At 41.7% G+C, this 18848-nt stretch overlaps 1 protein-coding gene across 6 annotated transcripts in view; it reads left to right on the forward strand.

Moving 5' to 3' along the window:
• The window catches only part of itprid2 (ITPR interacting domain containing 2), a 138317-nt gene that overhangs the window by 50776 nt on the left and 68693 nt on the right, over positions 1-18848 (forward strand). For 3 of the 6 annotated variants that reach the window (XM_078404037.1, XM_078404041.1, XM_078404042.1), the window contains exon 1: positions 16817-17158. The exons of the other annotated variants lie outside the window; for them this stretch is intronic. The gene's annotated coding sequence lies outside the window, so the exon portion shown is untranslated. Of the gene's footprint in view, positions 1-16816; positions 17159-18848 lie in introns of those variants that run through there. 6 annotated transcript variants of the gene reach the window in all.

Raw genomic sequence — 18848 nt, forward strand, 5'->3', positions numbered from 1 at the left:
AAACATCACCCATTCCTTCTCTCCAGAGATGCTGCCTGTCCCACTGAGTTACTCCAGCTTTTTGTCTGCATGTTCCTGTTGGAATGAAGGAACCCTGGATGATGGGAGAAATTGAGGCTCTGGTCAGAAAAAAGGAGGTCATGGGCCAGGTACAGCTTCTGAGACTAAATGTAACTTGGAGGAGTTGAGGGGATTGAGGAACATTAAGGAAATCAGGAGGGCAAAAAGGGGGCACAAGATAGCTCTGGAAGACGATTAAGTTAAACCCAAAGAGATTTTATAAGGGTATAATAAAGCAAAAGGGTAACCAATGAGAGAGAGAGAGAGTAGGGCCCCTCAAAAACCACCACGTGGAGCCGTAGGAAATGGGCATGGTTTATCCATGAATATTTTTCCTTTGTTTTTACCACAGGGAAAAACATAAAGATTGGGGAACTTGGGACAATTAATGGAGATGTCTTGAGGACATTATGCATTACAGTCGAGGATGTGCTGAATGTCCTAAGATGTATGAAGGTAGATAAATATCCTGGGCCTATTCAGATTTATCCAAGGACACTTTGGGAAGCTAAAGAAGAAATTGCAGGTCCTGCCTGAGATATATGAGCCATCATTATGCAGAGGTGAGGTGCCAGAAGACAGGAGGGTGGCTAATGTTGTGCCCCTTTTTTAGAAGAGCTGCAAAGATAAATTTGGAAATTATAGGTTCACCAGTTTAATTCCCGGGATGGCGGATCTGACATATGATGAAAGAATGGGTCGACTGGGCTTGTATTCACTGGAATTCAGGATGGAAGGGGATTTTACAGAAACATATAAAATTCTTAAAGGTTTGGACAGGCTAGATGCAGGAAAAATGTTCACGAAGTTAGGGGAGTCCAGAACCAGGGAAGACAGTTTAAGAATAAGGGGTAGACCATTTAGGACTGAGATGAGGAAACATTTCTTCACCCAGAGTTGTGAATCTGTGGAATTCTCTGCCACAGAAGGCCAAGGAGGCCAATTTACTGGATGTTTTTAAGAGAGAGTTAAATTTAGCTCTTGGGGCTAAAGGAGTTAAGGGATATGGGGAAAAAAAGCAGGAACGGGGTACTGCTTTTAGATGATCAGCCATGACCATATTGAATGGCGGTGCTGGCTTGAAGGGCCGAAAAGGCCTACTCCTGCACCTATTTTTTAATGTTTCTATAGACAATAAGCCTAACAGTAATAACATTAATGGAGAGGATAAGATATACATGCATTTGGAAAGACCCAGGTTGATTAGGGATAGACAGTGTGGTTTTCTGCAAGGGTGATTGTGTCTCACAAATTTGATTGTTGAAGACATGACCAAGAAAGCTAATGAACGCAGGACTATGGACGTAGTCTACCTGAACTTCAGCAGGACCTTTGATGAAGTTACACATGATATGCTGCTCTGGAAGGTTAGATTGTATATGATCCAGAACTAGTTGACTGGATACAGAATTGGTTTCATAGTAGGAAGTAGAGGCTGGTGTGGAAGATTAATTTTTGCAATGGAGGGATCAGTGCTGGGTTTATTGCTGTTTGTCATCTGTATCAATGACTTGGATGAGAATGTACAAGATATAATGAGTAAGTTTGCAAATGACACTAAATAGGCGGTTTTGTTGACAGTGAAGATAGTTATCAAAAATTACAGCAGGATCTTGATATGCTGGGCAAATAGGCTGAGGAATGGCTAATGGAGTTTAATTCAGATAGATGGGAGGTGTTGCACTAGGGCAGGACTTTCACAATAATTTGTAGGGCCCCAGCGAGTATTGTAGAAAGGTTGGTGAAGAAGGCTTTTGACACATTGGTCAGGGAATTGAGTATAAAAGTTAGGATGTTATGTTACAGTTGTACAAGTGGCTAATAGGCAAAAGACAATAGGTGCAGGAGGAGGCCATTCGGCCCTTCGTGCCAGCACCGCCGTTCACTGTGATCATGGCTGATCATCTACAATCAGTACCCCGTTCCTGCCTTCTCCCCATACCCCCTGACTCTGCTATCTTTAAGAGCTCTATCTAACTCTCTCTTGAAAGCATCCAGAGGTATTGGCCTCCACTGCCTTCTGAGGCAGAGAATTCTACAGATTCACAACTCTCTGGATGAAAACGTTTTTTCTCATCTCCGTTCTAAATGGCCTATTCTTAAACTGTGGACCCTGGTTCTGGACTCCCCCAACATTGGGAACATGTTTCCTGTCTCTAGCGTGTCCAATCCCTTAATAATCTTATATGTTTCGATAAGATCCCCTCTCATCCTTCTAAATTCCTGTGTATATAAAGCCCAGTCGCTCCATTCTTTCAACATATGACTGTCCCGCCATCCTGGGAATTAACCTTGTGAACCTACGCTGCACTCCCTCAATAGCAAGAATGTCCTCCCTCAAATTTGGAAACCAAAACTGCACAGGTGTGGTCTCACTAGGGCCCTGTACATCTGCAGAAGGACTTCTTTGACCTTTACTCAACACCTCTTGTTATGAAGGCCTGCTCTACCTGCATGCTTACTTTCAGTGACTGAAGAACAAGGACACCCAGATCTCATTGTACGTCCCCTTTTCCTAACTTGACACCATTCAGATAATAATCTGCCTTCCTGTTCTTGCCACCAAAGTAGATAACCTCACATGTATCCACATTAAACTGCATCTGCCTAGCATCTGCCCACTTACACAACCTTTCCAAGTCACCCTGCATCCTCATAGCATCCTCCTCACAGTTCACACTGCCACCCAGCTTTGTGTCATCTGCAAATTTGCTAATGTTACTTTCAAACCCTTAATCTAAGTCATTAATGTATATTGTAAATAGCTGTGGTCCCAGCACCGAGCCTTGCGGTACCCCACTAGTCACTGCCTGCCATTCTGAAAGGGACCCGTTAATCCCTATTCCTTGTTTCCTGTCTACCAACCAATTTTCGATCGATGTCAGTATGCTACCTCCAGTACCATGTGCTCTAATTTTGCCCACTAATCTCCTATAGGGCTTTCTGAAAATTCAGGTACACTACATCCACTGGCTCTCCCTTGTCCATTTTCCTAGTTACATCCTCAAAAAATTCAAGAAGATTAGTCAAGCATAATTTCCCCTTCATAAATCCATGCTGACTCGGAAGGATCCGGTTACTGCTGTCCAAATGTGCCGCTGTTTCATCTTTTATAATTGACTCCAGTCATTGCCAGCCATTCTGAAAGGGACCCATTTATCCCTACTCTTTGTTTCCTGCCTGCCAACCAATTTTCTATCCATGTCAGCACCCTACCCTCAATACCATGTGCTCTAATCTTGCCTACTAATCTCCAATGTGGGACCTTATCAAAGGTTTTCTGAAAGTCCAGGTACACTACATCCACTGGCTCTCCCTTGTCCATTTTCCTCGTTACATTCTCAAAAAATTCCAGAAGATTAGTTAAGCATGATTTCCCCTTTGTAAATCCATGCTGACTCAGAACGATCCTGTTACTGCTATCCAAATGTTCCGCAATTTCTTCTTGTATAATTGACTCCAGCATCTTCTCCACCAAACCGGCTAACCGGTCTATAATTCCCTGTTTTCTCTCTCCCTCCGTTAAAAAGTGGGATAACATTAGCTACCCTCCAATTCACAGGAACTGATCCTGAATCTATAGAACATTGGAAAATGATCACCAATGCGTCCACGATTTCAAGAGCCACTTCCTTAAGCACCCTGGGATGCGGACTATCAGGCCATGGGAATTTATCAGCCCAGTCCCATCAGTCTACCCAACACCGTTTCCTGCCTAATGCGAATTTCCTTCAGTTCCTCTGTCACCCTAGGACCTCTGTCCACTAGCACATCTGGGAGATTGTTGGTGTCTTCCTTAATGAAGACAGATCCAAAGTACCTGTTCAACTCGTCTGCCATTTCCTTGTTCCCCATAATAAATTCACCTGCTTCTGTCTTCAAAGGACCCACATTTGTCTTAACTATTTTTTTCCTCTTCACGTACCTAAAGAAGCTTTTACTATCCTCCTTTATATTCTTGGCTAGCTTACCTTCGTACCTCATCTTTTCTCCCCGTATTGCCTTTTTAGTTATCTTCTGTTGCTCTTTAAAAGTTTCCCAATCCTCTGGCTTCCCACTCATCTTTGAGGCATTTGTTTGGACTTGAGCAGATTGGATGCGTCTATACACTTCAGAATTCATTATGCTACTACCATCAGCAGTTGTATCATCAGTGAAGATAAGTGAGCCAGTACCTTCAGCAGCCATACATGTCCAGGCCATCATGCCCCCACCACCATGTTTCACAGATGAGTTGGTATTCTTTGGATCTTGGGCAGTTCCTTCTCTCCTCCATACTTTGCTCTTGCCATTACTCTGATATATGTTAATCTTCGTCTCATCTGTCCACAATACCCTTTTCCAGAACTGTAGTTGCTCTTTTAAGTACTTCTTGGCAAACTGTAACCTAGCCATCTTATTTTTGCGGCTAACCAGTGGTTTGCATCTTGCAGTGTAGCTTCTGTATTTCTGTTCATGAAGTCTTCTGCAGACAGTGGTCATTGACAAATCCACACCTGACTCCTGAAGAGTGTTTCTAATCTGTCGGCAGGTGTTTGGGGATTTTTCTTAATTCTAGAGAGAATTCTTCATGATATCAGCTGTGGAGGTCTTCCTTGGCCTGCAAGTCCCTTTGAGATTAGTAAGGTCACCAGTCTCTCTTTCTTCTTAATGATGTTCCAAACAGTTGATTTTGGTAAGCTTAAGGTTTGGCTGATGTCTCTAACAGTTGTATTCTTGTTTCTCAGTCTCATAATGGCTCCTTAGACTTTCATTGGCACAACTTTGGTCCTCATGTTGATTAACAGCAATAAAAGTTTCCAAAGGTGATGGAAAGACTGGAGGAAAGACGAGGTGCTGAGAGCTCTCTTATACCTGCATTAAGGAGGCTTTTAAACACACTTAAACAATTACAGATTCCTATGACGCCATGTGTCCCAAATATTATGGTGTCCTGAAATGGAGGGGGGTGGGGGGGGGGGGGGGACTATGTATAAACACTGCTATAATTTCTACATGGTGGAACCAAAATGTATAAAAATTGCCTTTATTAAAATCTGCCAATGTGCACTTTAACACCCTGTGATTTTTTCTATTACAAATCTCAAATTGTGGAGTACAGAGGCAAATAAATAAATGATGCCTCAAACATTATGGAGGGCACTATAAGTCTTTTCTTACTCCTGTACTGCTGCTATTGTTAGGATATTGGTTTGAGCCATTAGGAGGAATTCAGAGCATTCCATATTGAGTGCCAAATGTTTACTGAAATGTTTTGACTTCTGATGTATTTGAGGTATGCGGTGAGCTAGAAACATTCATTTGTAATAAACCTGCCTAACCTGATTTGATCTGGTGTTTATCTGTGCTTTTCTGTAATGCACCCACAAAGTGTACTGACAGTTGATTTGATAGAAATCTTTAAAATTATGGACAATTCGATACAGTAGTGTTTTCAGCTGTGGGGTGTAATTTGGGGACCACAAGTGGGAGAACGGTGGCGCAGCGGTAGAGTTGCTGCCTTACAGCGGATGCAGCGCCTGAGACTCAGGTTCGATCCTGACTACGGGCGCCGTCTGTACGGAGTTTGTACGTTCTCCCCGTGACCTGCGTGGGCTTTCTCCGAGATCTTCGGTTTCCTCCCACACTCCAAAGACGTACAGGTATGTAGGTTAATTGACTGGGTAATATGTAAAAATTGTCCCTAGTGTGTGTAGGATAGTGTTAATGTGCGGGGATCGCTCGGTGGGCCGAAGGTCCTGTTTCTGCGCTGTATCTCTAAATCTAAATCTAAATCTGAGAGGGAGTTTGAGAGATGTGGTGCAATGGTGGAGCTGAATTGTATGGCTGCCTTTATGATGAAGCCAGGCAAGGCCTCCAGGAAGAAAGAAACAAAGAGAAGTGTCAGGATGATGTTATGTGGGAGGGTGAATGATTCAGAGAAACCAGTTTAGAAAAATTTGGATTTAAGAGACTAGAATATAAGAACTCTGCACATCTTCAGTTTAGCTACATTCCAAATACTTCCATGAATGACCCCATTATGACACATTTGCCCATTGAAGCTAAATTGGGAACTTATGAAAAAGGTCCCAACCAAAAACATCACCTATCCATGTTCTCCACAGATGCTGCCTGTGCCACTGAGTTACTCCAGCACTCTGTGTCCATGTTCTCCACAGATGCTGCCTGTCCCACTGAGTTACTCCAGCACTCTGTGTCCATGTTCTCCACAGATGCTGCCTGTCCCACTGAGTTACTCCAGCACTCTGTGTCCATGTTCTCCACAGATGCTGCCTGTCCCACTGAGTTACTCCAGCACTCTGTGTCCATGTTCTCCACAGATGCTGCCTGTCCCACTGAGTTACTCCAGCATTTTCTGCAGTTCCTTGTGTCTCCATTTTACCGCTCCACTGTAAAATCTTCTCGATATATTCCATCTTTGAAGTGCTCCGCTTCTCTCCGATAGTGATTCTGCGAGACTCCCTCTCATTAACCCCTCTCTGTAATTCCTGGTGCTCTCCTGCTCTTTGACCATGAGTCTGAAGTAGGATCCCGACCTGAAATATTACCTATCTATGTTCTCCAGAGATGCTGCCAAACCTTCTCAATTACTCCACCACTTTGTGTCTTTTTGTAAACCAGCATCTGCAGTTCCTTATGGCTCCGAGATAACTTCTGCCAGGGCGGCACGGTAGCGCAGCGGTAGAGTTGCTGCTTTACAGCGAATGCAGCGCCGGAGACTCAGGTTCGATCCTGACTACGGGTGCTGCACTGTAAGGAGTTTGTACGTTCTCCCCGTGACCTGCGTGGGTTTTCTCCGAGATCTTCGGTTTCCTCCCACACTCCAAAGACGTACAGGTATGTAGGTTAATTGGCTGGGTAAATGTAAAAATTGTCCCTAGTGGGTGTAGGATAGTGTTAATGTGCGGGGATCGCTGGGCGGCACGGACTTGGAGGGCCGAAAAGGCCTGTTTCCGGCTGTATATATATATGATATGATATGATATTGAATTTCTATCTCTTTCCGGAATTATGTAATTATCTCAACTGAGCTGTTGTTCTTTTTATTGCATCACCAAGATGTTTTTATATAACAAGCTTTTAAAACAAGTTTTTAATTGTGAAATAAAAGCTTTCTTTGTGATAACATGTTGCAATGAAAAGATTGTTAGAACAAGTATTTCTGTAACTGTTATGTAATGATCAAAGCTTTTATGCATGGTTTCTAAGCTTGTGGTTTTGCAAGGGTTTTGCAAGGGATTCTCCTTCCAGATTCATCCAGATTTGGGCGGCATGGTGACACATCGGTAAAGTTGCTGCTTTATGATTTAGTTTCAATGGGCAACTAGATGTTGACTTTTTGATCATATGCCACCATTTGTTCATTTTTGGATGTAAACATAAACCCTTGGGGAAACCTGTGGTAAAGGTGCAGGTGCAATAGAAGGCTATGGGAAAATGAGATGGAATTAATCATGATCAAATAATTTACGTGTTCAATTTGACATTGAATAGCAACTAAACCATATTGTATTAGGGCAGCACGGTGGCGCAGTGATAGCTGCCGTACAGTGCCAGAGAACCGGGTTTGATCCTGACTATGGTTGCTGTCTATATGGAGCTTGTACATTCTCCCCGTGACCAGGTGGGTTTTCTCCAAAGAATGTAAATTGTCCCTCGTGATCAGGAGAATGCAAATGTGCAGGGTTCACTGGTCGGTGCCAACTCGGTGGGCTGAAGGGCCTGTGTCTGCCTGTAACTGTAAACTAAACTAAACTATAGCCTACTAGACTCGGGCAAATTGAATATCCTGAGGTTTAGGAGGGTTGCAGTTATTTGACAGAAAGGGCAAGATGCATGTAAAAGAAGAAAAAATGAACTAATAAGCATTTTATTGATTTTATTAATAGTTCCAAAACATTTTTCAATGAGTGGGATGTGCTAATCAGGAAGTGTTGAAGACGGCAGAGTTAATCCATTCAACAGATCGAGCACAAATGATTTATTTCGTCCAGTTTATTGAGGTTTGTCATTTGTATGTTAACTTTCCTCACAGGATGAAGTGAAATCCTGAATTGCAGAGCCTGGACAGATTGTGAAGGATGGGTGTGAAAAATGGCATGTTGTCAGTGAGCAATTAAAGTTGGAGCACAATTCCCTTGATGGGTTAAAAGAGAACAAGAGGGATGGCAAAGGTTGAGAACGGGTGAGACTTGAAATCGAGGATGAGAGTTTTGAAATCAAGGTATTTGGTTTAGTTTAGAGATACAGCATAGAAACAATCTCTTCGGCCCACCGGTTCTGCGCCAACCAGCAATCCCCACATATTATCACTATCCTACACACACTAGGAACAATTTTTACATTTACCAAGTCAATGAATCTATAAACCTGTACGTCTGGAGTGTGGGAGGAAACCAAAGATCTTGGAGAAAACCCACACAGGTCACGGGAAGAACGTACAATCTCCGTACAGATAGCATCCGTAGTTGAGATTGAACCCGGGTCTCCAGCACTGCAAGGCAGCAACTCTACCGCTGCGCTACAGTGCCGTCCTGATTTCTGATTGGAAACATAATGGATCAGCAAGCACAAGGTGATAGATGAATGGGAGCAGGTGTTAATTTGGACGTACTAGGGTTTTGAATGAGTGTGTTAATGAAGCATGGAGGACAGGGCCCCAGGAGGATATTTGGAAAAAAAAGCAATGCTGTAGGTAACAAGGACACGGGCGAGTTTCTGCCGCAGCTGAATTGGAGGGGAGTCGGGCAGGTTGGAACTGGGTGAAGTTACCGAGGTGGGAATGGATGATTTTGATAATGGCACAGATACTGTGAATGATGGATGGCCCGGAAAGGTAGTGGAGTCTGTATCTAAAGGAAGGATAGATTAAGGGAACCAAAGACCACAATTTTGGTCGCATCTATTTAATTGTTGGGCATTTCTGCTCACGTAGTTCTGCATATCTGACAAGCAGTTTGACATTTTAGGTGCACTGATGGGGTCAAGAGAAATGGTGGTGAGGTGGAGCTGGGCGTTGGCTGAACACGATTGGAAGCTTAAACAATGCTCTGTTTATGGATGAATGTCAGAGAATGCATTTTATTGCTTCATTTCATTCCAAGTATTTAACTTTAAAAATTTCCTTCATTCACTTGTGGAATGTGGACATTTCTGACAAGATCGACATGATTTGCACGCAGTCCCTAACAGTTTCTAAACTATGCCATTTCAGAGGGAAGTTAAAGGTCATCCATATTTCTCTCTGTAGTCATACACAGCTGGGACACACAGATCTCTATCCCTAAAGCTCATTTGTTGTAGAACCATGCAGCTCTGAAACAGGCCCCTCAACCCTCCACCAAGTCCTTGTCAACTGTCAAAACACCCATTTAGTATAATCCTACAAATCTCATTGTATTCTCGCTACATTCCCATCAACACTCCCCTAGATACTACCACCCACTTGCACATCAAGGCAAATTACAGCAGCCAGTTAACCAAACAACCTGCACATGTCAAAGCATGTGTGGGAGGAAACCCACACTGTCACGGGGCGCACATGCAAACTTCATGCACGCAGCACCAGAGGTCAGGATTGAACCAGCGTGCTGGAGCTGTGAGGCAGCAGCTCTTCTGACTGCACCGTTTTGCCACCCTAATTGATCAGATGATTTTTATTTTATAAACGTGGTTTTATGATCACCACACTGATCGTGGCATTTATTTCATCAGACTTTAAATTCCCTAACTGCTATGACTGCATTTGGATTTGGACTAGTTAGTCTCCAGATTATTAGTCCAATTCTCAGGACTCCAAATACTCTAACTTCTGCGGTTCTACCTGAACCACAAGTCAAACAAATTCCTCAGACGCTACTTCTAAGCCACCAGCTGTAATAACCTTGGTATTCCACTTGTTTGTATTCCCCTAGGTTGTTTTCATGGGAATATGTTGATCCATTTAAGGCACAGCCTCAGAATAAAAGGACGTACCTTTAGAATGGAGATGAGGAGGAATTTCTTTAGCCAAAAGGAGGTGAATCTGTGGAATTTATTGCCACCAATGGCTGTCAATGGGTATTTTTAAAGTGCTTCTTGATTAGTAAGAGTGTCAAAGACTACAGTGAGAAGGCAGGTGAATGGGGTTGAGAGGGAAAATTAGGTCGGCCATGATTGAATGGTGGAGTAGACTCGATGGGCCGAATGGCCTAATTCTGCTCCTATGTCTTCTGGTCTTATCTTGTTTAAAATAAACAAGTTGCCATCTTCTTGGAGTCGAGGATGATCTGCTTCCACTCTACTCTCTGGAGTTCGGAGGTGGCTCAAGAGACCAACGTGGGAATCATAAACTCCCCCAAAGATTGAGAAGGATATGTCTGATGGGATGGGCATGTGATTTTGTGAGGTGGTGTGCTATTCCTACTGTTTATACCGAGTGTTGGTGCCTCAGAAGCATGAATTTGAGGTACTCAATGTCACTTTGAGTGCTTCTGGTCCACTTCTAGTGGACGCTGCCATGCATTTGCAGGAGTCAGTGAGGTTATTGTATTTCCTAATGAACTTTGAGCACACCCTTTAACCTTTTTCCTTTGTCTACCTGGTCTTCCCACGATAAATGTCCATTTGTTTCTAGCGTGTGAATGAGATGTCATTCTCAATAATAGACCCCACCAAATGTAATTAGTGGTTCAATCCTGGAGATATTGACCTGGAGAGGATGCTGACATTGGTTCACACATATCCATCGAGTGGACGTAAAATGCTTTGCAAAACAGTATTAAAAATATCTCTCTAGTGCTTTGACATGCCTTGTGCACGTAGTCCAGAATCCCAGAGGCATATAAGAGGACAGGATTGACTGTTCACCAGAGTTTGGGGGCAGGTTGGAGGATTTAATCTTTCAATGTCTTTTTCTTCAATCAGCTAGATCTGGTGTTTATGATGAGGGTGAATTTCATCGTCCATGTATGCTGCGAGATTGCACCTGTGATACGAGAAGTGGTCCAGATTAACATCATGAACCTTTTTTTAAATCAGAGAGCAGTGGTGTACACCGGGAGAGGCCACATTTGTAAGGAGAGTGTTCTACAGTTCTGCCCAATTGATAGTGTAAGAAAATAACTGCAGATGCTGGTACAAATCGAAGGTATTCACAAAATGCTGGAGTAACTCAACAGGTCAGGCAGCATCTCAGGAGAGAAGGAATGGGCGACGTTTTGATGGAGTCAAAGGCTTAGTGAAGTCATGTACTGTGGCTGTGGGGCTGCTCTTCTGTTTCTCTTGGAGTGGTTGCAGGGTGAGGATCACATCTATTGTGTCTCTTGTGAATGGAATCCACACTGTGAGTTGGGGAAATGTTCTTTGGCTACTGGAAGGGCCCTGGCAAAGACCTTCTCTGTGACTTGCTCTTTCCATCACTGTCAAATAAAATGAATAGGTGATACTGCCTGAACCTGTAATGTCTACATCAAACATTTTGTTCTGTTTTAGAGTAGAAGCTCTTTTTAAATCTTAAATGTTACTCTGGATTTTTAATTGTATCCTTCAGACAAAGCTGCAAACATTGGCATTACTTATGCCAGTAACTGCCTGGCACCTTTGGCATCAGTGCATTGTGTCGCTTGAAAATAAGTTATTTTTCAGTCTTAACTGAGGGAATTAATTGAACCAACTTATCAGTGCTTTCCAATGTCTCCCTTCAGGAGATAGGAGATTCCCATGCTTATACCCTTCCAAATGTGGATTTTGCCCATGAATCTTACAAGGTTAAAACATGTTTGACTTATTGGCTACCCTTGACAAGTGTTCTACTTGATAAGATAACACTTTGTTTTCTAAATTCATTCCACCTTTGCAGTAGGACATGCATTCCACATATTCTGTTTGTGTTTGATGTAAGTCAGTGACCAGAATAATCATTGCTTAAGTATTGCATGGATGGTTTCCAACCTGCGGTGTGTTTCCAGCATTTTTATTATGTGTATTAATTATATATTTTTTATTCACAATAAAACATATAGGTCTATAAAAAGTCTTTAGCTCTAACGTGTAATATGTTTAGTCCAGCCCTCTAGTCATAGATTATGTTTTTGTTAATGTTTATCTTTGAAGAAACATTTTGGGTTTAATACTACGGAGGTCCATTTGTGTTTGAAGATTTTTTTTGATAGTTTGGTAATTGATGTCGTAGCAATACCACCAAAGAAATATTGTGATCAAGTGTGTTATCAGTTCGGATCAGGTTTTTCATTCAATGTCCTCTTTTCTGTGTCTGGGATTAAGCAAGAAAAGTCATTTTTTACCATTTTGCTTCTGTTTCTAAATAAGCAATTTAACAATACATGCAAGCACATTAAATTATATTGAGTAGCTTCAGAGTTGAAATATTGGTTTGGATATTTTTTGATAAACAGCTGACTATTTGCGCTCTCGGGCTACATGAGATAAATTTACATGCAGATAAGTTCCCATCAGAAAAACTTCACATTGTGTACTTTGAAGGAATGAAGTGATCATTGGGAGTGTTTAATTTAAAAAGCAGTTGTTTTATCTATATCTCCTTTTAGTCAAAATATTTAACTAACTGTGTTGCATGAATCTTGGGAATTATCAATAGTTATGACAGAAAAGTGAATCCAGTATTTCTAAATTCCACATGTGACAGGATGTACGACTCGCCAAGGTTTTTTCTTGAATATGTGAGTCCGATCCATTCTTGCCAATGCATGCTTAAAATCAAAATGATTTATTGTCATAAAAAATGAACATAATGGTAAGTCCATTTCACTGAAAGCAGTAGAAGAGCTGCTTAACTTTCTGGGGCAGTAATTAGTTTACTTTAGTGGTTCTGCCAGAAGAGGCAAACTGAGGAAATTCAGAGTGTCTCTGAGGATCCTTCATTGCTTCTACTCTGGGGCTGTAGAGAGCATCCTGTCCGGCAACATTACAGTCTGGTTTGGGAACAGCTCTGCCCAGGACAGGATGGCCCTGCAGAGAGTAGTGCGTTCGGCAGAACGCACCATGGGAACTACACTCGTCCCCCTGCAGGACCTATACATCAGGAGGTGCAGATCCAGAGCAAGCAAGATCATGAGGGACCCCTGCCACCCCAGTAACAGACTGTTCCAGATGCTACGATCAGGCAAACGCCTCCGCTGTCACGCTGTGAAAACGGAAAGGATGAGACGGAGCTTCTTCCCACAGGCTATCAGGACTGACAACTTTTATAACCCCAGAGACTAAATTTTTGTCGACACTAATAGTAACTTATTAACTTTATTTATATGCTGTAACTGTAATTCTTTTTGTGCACAACCCGCAGGCATTGCCACTTTCATTTCACTGCACATCGTGTATGTGTATGTGACAAATAAATTTGACTTGACTTGTAACCAGTGTATGATCTCTAACCCATGTACTATTTATTCTCTCGAAACGAATCATCTAACGGTTGATTTTAAAAAGCACCTGATTAATCACACCATGGATATATCAGTTATTGAGGATTTCATGTTTAAATGTTCTACTTTTAAAAAAAATTGGAAATGCTACTTTGATTGCTTTCTGTGGTCCTCCTGTTGGTTCTGTGGATTGTTTCCACGGTATTTCAGTTCCTCAAGCCATTTAACTAGTCCAATTGCAGGCGGGCCATTCAGGGGTCCAGGACTAACTCTTCAGGTGGCTCATGGCTGTGGCATGCTAAGCCCCATTAACAATTCTACGGTACTGCCTTATGAGATGGCAAAGTGCTTCTTTTGTTTGGTGTAAATAAATCAATGGGAAAATTCTCTGTGTGAAAGTTCCTGCAACAGGATTGATGCATTTGGATATCTACATGTTGGTATCCCTGCTTTGCAATGAAGCAGACCCTTTGTCCTGATGCTGAGGTCAGACACAGGCTGTAATGTTGCCTGAAACTGAATGATTCTGGTGGAATCCAAAAATTATTGAACACTTGAATTGAGTAAATGCTAGTCAACGGGATTATTAATGATGCTCTCCATCACTTTGCTTTCACCCAGCTTTTTGTGGACAGGGTACTGCACAGTTTGCCACATTGTTGGACAAATGTTTTGTAGATATTCTGGGAGATTTGTTTGTAAAGCTGTGTTTGCATCAAACACATACCTGCAATCCATAAATAAGCAATTGGTCTATTCATGATCGTGGAGAGGAGGAATTACAAATTAGGATGAATAAAAAAGAATGGAAGATTTGGATGTGTTGAAAATGGTAGTTGCACCCTTTTACCTACCCCAGATTAATCTACAGCTAACCATGTACTTTTGAATGTAGTCACCATTGTAGAGTAAGAACAGCTCCAGCTAATTTACAGGGAGTAAGCTCCTTGGACAGTAGCAAGTATTAAATGCCGATTCAAGTTTAAATAGATAACTGGATGACATGATAATAAATGATCAGTGAACTGATCAGTGAACAGTATGGAGTACACTGAAATAATGACATAAACAACAGAAGAAAACAATGTACTGCTGAGATAGTCACTGGCAACATTTGTAAAATCCATTCTTGGTTTCAGCAATGTTGCCTAAACTTCATTATTTAAAAAAACTGCAAGTTTTACTTTATATGAAACATATTGCCTAGTTTGGCAACCAAGCATAAAAAGCACATTTATAGTTATTTCATTGCATTAAAAGTTCATCTTGAAATTTGGACGACTTATTGTAGAAACATTACACAGCAAATGCATATGAAAAATAGGTGGTTTAACTCTACATAAAACATTTTTCAGCCAGCGATATTTCACTTCTTAAGCACAAACTGCACTGCAGCAGGGAGCTGCTCAAAAGTAGAGTGCTTCACGATGAACATGGCCTTTTTTTTGTGGAGCGGCAATTGAGAGACTTGGACAAAAGAAAGAATACAAGGTCAAATCTCACACCCTTGACATTTTTAGAATTTGATATTGTTTAAATTTTCTAGAAATAAGGGTGAGTAAAAATAACCTTGAGAGATTCAGATTTTTTTTGGAATTGCATTCAGTTCATAACATCCTTCAAGGAATTAAATCTGCTTACTCCTTCTTATCCATTCTAACTCAAAAGCATTTCCAGTGTGGTTCAGTTTTAATTTTCCCCACAAGTGCCCAGCAGGTAATTTTGTTGCATCAATATTTAAAAAAATAATCTGTGGCATCATTAACAACATCCAAATGGGTTATTATTAAATATTAAATCATATTTACATATTAAATAATAGGTGGATTTAACTTTATCTTTTAAAAACAGGCTATTCTGTGAGACGCCCCAAAAAAATTATACGGTGGATTAGTCCATTGTGTTTTCTCCAATTTGATTCATTTGCCAATATAACATGTGTCAAATTCCTAAGGATGAAAATACATACCACCAATTAGCATTGAATCTAGAAAAAACCCACAATCTGGCATTTTCTTAAATTGTAAGGTTTGCCAAAGTATGTAGCTTTACACACCACACATGCATCTAATTCTCTGGCATCTCTCAGCTTACCTACACGTTGCACTCAGAAAAAATCAGAAATAAATTTGGTTATTAATTCTTGTTGAGATCTACAGGCCATTGTAGAAGATTCAAATTCAGGTCTGTTGTGCAAAATAATAATAATAATAATAATAATGCATTACATTTATATAGCGCTTTTCAAACAGGGATTTCTAGAACATAGAGAAGTGAATAAATAGATAAATAAGTAAACGAACAGAAAAAGGAGACAGAAGGTGAGGTGACCTTCAGTGGTTGAAGGCAGTGCTGAACAGGTGAGACTTCAGTGATGTTTTGAATGTGGTGAGTGAGGAGGAGTCTCTGACGGTTTGGGGTAGTGAGTTCCAGAGGGTGGGAGCAGCGATGGAGAAAGCCCTGTCCCCCCAGGATCTGAGTTTGGTCCGGATGGGGGGGGACAGGAGATTGGCAGCAGCAGAGCGGAGGGTGCAGGTAGGAGTGTGCCTGTGGAGGAGGTCAGTCAGGTAGGATGGGGCCAGGTTATGGAGGGCTTTGTAGGTCATGAGGAGGATTTTGTACTGGATTCTCTGGGGGATGGGGAGCCAGTGGAGTTTGTAAAGGACGGGGGTGATATGGTCACGGATCGGGGAGTGGGTGAGTAGACGGGCAGCGGAGTTTTGAATGTGTTGAAGTTTACTGATGATTTTTGAAAATACATGAATAGAATCAAACTGATTCAAACTTCAGTCTAAAGAAAGGTCTTGACCCGAGCATTTTGTGTCTATCTATGAATAGGATCAAGTTGTAAAGTGTGGAGGACCAAGTTTGTTTTCTAGCCCCTTTATATTTCTCAGATATCTCTATTTGTGTTTTCATTTGTTCCTCTCTCTTACTTTTAAACATCATCCTTATCTTCTGCTTGCTTGTCGCTCAAGAATTCTGTTGCAGTACCTCAGTGATATGAGCACTGGCAACTTTCAATAGTTCAATGTTAAACCAGAATCCTTATTTTTAATTATGTCTTTCACGGACAGGGGAAGTTCCATGTTTTCTCTCTGACCACAGTATGCACTATCTTGCCATTCCAGGTTTAAGATCATGTTTTTATAAGCAGAGCATGCTGGAAACACTCACTATCATTTGAGAATTTCCATTGTAAATCTGATTTCATTCCAAATTTCTACCATCTGAGATTTTTTTCAAAGGAGAATGAATGTCATGAGCTGATGGTAAAAAGGCAGGGTACATTCTGTAGTGAAGGAAGATGTGCACCTCTATTTCGAGGGAGGTGTCAGGTTTTTTTCTCCCTCCCGACCTGATCAGCTCCCAGTGTTTTCAAGAGGGATTTGAAATGTTTAAGGGAAGCGAATCAGAAAAGCAGGAAGTTTCTTAAACTGTTAACAATAGCAAGGTCAGCCACTTCCTCCTTGTCCGTGACGTCTGAATTACGAGCGGGTTGGGATGCAACACACGAATCGGAACCAGATTTCAATGTCCACACTTTACTTTGACTGGAACGGAGGAAACCCTTGCTTGACTTACTCAAGACCTTTCTTGCCCGGCTGCGCGTAGATGTAACATTGGAGAGAGACACAACGAGCTTCCAAACCCAGCAACGTTTTAATTGCTGCACTGAATATCTTTACGGAGGCTAACAACAACAAAAATCGGTAAGACGACATTTCATATTTTAGCCACAAAGTGCACCATCATTAAACCCCATTGGATTTGTCGCTGGCAGGCTCGATTCTGTAGCCAGTGGAAACGGTTAAAAAGAGTTTTGATGTGTGCTACATATTCGGCTGTTACAAGATATTTGGATTGGCACTTCTCCAGTGAGATAGTTGCCATCATAATCCGAGCTTCTGTGCGGGAATTACAGGCAGCTGCATTGAACCAAAGACCTGTCTTCTACTTTGTATTTAAATACCATGTATTTACGATGTTACATTTGGAATCGAGTTTAAAAAGAACAAGCGGACGCTGGTTCTCTAGTGTCGACTCAAAAGGCTCCAGTCTTTAATTCTTTGATTTGAAAACTGCTTATATTTTAACTCCTCCTTGCCTGCTGTATGTTCTTGTTGGGTGCCTTTGGCAGCGTCCAAAGTATGTTTGCTCACTTCCTGAATTTAACCAGAATAAACTAGCCAAGAATGTAAACAAGTGGGCTCTGAATTCTGAAAATCACCGTTGTTATCAAAGCAGCCGGTTTCTAATTTTAATGAAAAGCAGGTTGTTGCATGTCCAGTGTTTCTTTAATGTGTTGTGCTTTTAATTGTATTGGTGAAAACCAATAGCTCGGTTTCAATTTGCAGTGAAAGGGGTTGAATTGCTAACCTTCAAGGTAAAATCTTTCCAGGGAAATATTCTTGGCACTGGTTTATTATTGTTGCACGTATCAAGATGCAGTGAAAAACGTTGCATGCGATCCAGGCAAATCTTACCACACATGCGTACATCAGGGAGTGTAAAGGAGGGAATAATCAGAGTGCAGAATGTGGTTTTCCAGCTACAGAGAAGCACAAAGGCTGCAAAAACGTAGATTGGAAGATCTAGAATTTGTCCCAAGCATATGTCCCAAGTTCACGATTATGATAACAATGGGAAAGAAGCTGCTCTAGGGTCTGGTGCTGTGTACTTTCAAGCTTTTGTATCTTCGGCCGGATGGGAGAGAGGAGAAGAGCAAATGACCTTGAAGAAGGGTCTCGACCCGAAACGTCGCCCATTCCTTCTCTCCTGAGATGCTGCCTGACCTGCTGAGTTACTCCAGCATTTTGTGAATAAATACCTTCGATTTGTACCAGCATCTGCAGTTATTTTCTTATACTATTTGGCTATGTTGGTCATTGACTGTGCGGTCCTTGACTGTGTTGACCACTCTCTCGAGGCAGTGTGTAGATGGTTTGTGGGGGACTAGGGTGTGTTCATAACATTCATATGCCCGATCTCTCTGTTTTTATGGCGTTGAGCAGAGCAGTTACTCTCCAAGCTCCATCCTAAAGCTTCCCAATAGGATGTTTGCGTCTGTAGAAATCGGCAAGAGTCATTGGAGATATATTGTATTGCCTGAGAAAGTGGAGTTGTTGGTGTGCCGCCTTGCCTGCAGTGTCAATGTTGATGAACCAAAATAAATTGGTGATATTTATACCTTGGAACTTAATGCTCTTGATGATCTCCACTTCACCATCATTGATTATGGACTGGGGTATGTCCTCCAACCCTCTCCCTGGAGTTGATTACCAACTTCTTCATTTTGCTAACTTCAAGGGAGAGGTTGGTATCATCTTGACAGAGTGCTACAAAGTTCTCCATCTCATCATTGTTTGAGATCCAGTCCACTACAGTGTTATCACCTGTGAA

The sequence above is a fragment of the Rhinoraja longicauda genome, chromosome 8 (genome assembly GCF_053455715.1).
Source record: "Rhinoraja longicauda isolate Sanriku21f chromosome 8, sRhiLon1.1, whole genome shotgun sequence".
Classification (NCBI taxonomy): Eukaryota; Metazoa; Chordata; class Chondrichthyes; order Rajiformes; family Arhynchobatidae; genus Rhinoraja; species Rhinoraja longicauda.